Here is a 398-nt window from a genome sequence, read left to right as displayed (position 1 = left end):
GAGGATGCTGCCCCTTATCCCAGATCCTGCCCTGTGGGAGAGCAGGTGTCCAGCTCCCAGAACAAGCCAGGGAGGGCTGCCAGAGCCGTGGCTGGACCTTGGAGGTGCCTGGGGCATGGTTCCCTCCTGGTCTGTGCTTGCCTTAAAATCAGATTTCTTTCTGGAGCTGCTGGGACAATGCTTGAGGACAGGCAAGGCATGTCACACAAGGCTGGGGTGGATGTTCTCTCTGAGACCCTCTCCACCTCAATACCCCCTCCTTGTCTTCCTTAGGACGGATTCTTTCCCTGATGACTGACCCACTGCCTGGCAATGGACATCCACTGACCACTCACCCTCCCACTGGCTCTGGGGCAAGGACAGGGCTGGCCAAGGGGGCTGCCTGCTGCTCTGCAGAC

Source organism: Eurypyga helias, unplaced genomic scaffold, assembly GCF_000690775.1.
Source record: "Eurypyga helias isolate BGI_N326 unplaced genomic scaffold, ASM69077v1 scaffold19953, whole genome shotgun sequence".
Lineage (NCBI taxonomy): Eukaryota > Metazoa > Chordata > Aves > Eurypygiformes > Eurypygidae > Eurypyga > Eurypyga helias.
Note: the sequence above shows the minus strand (reverse complement) of the source record.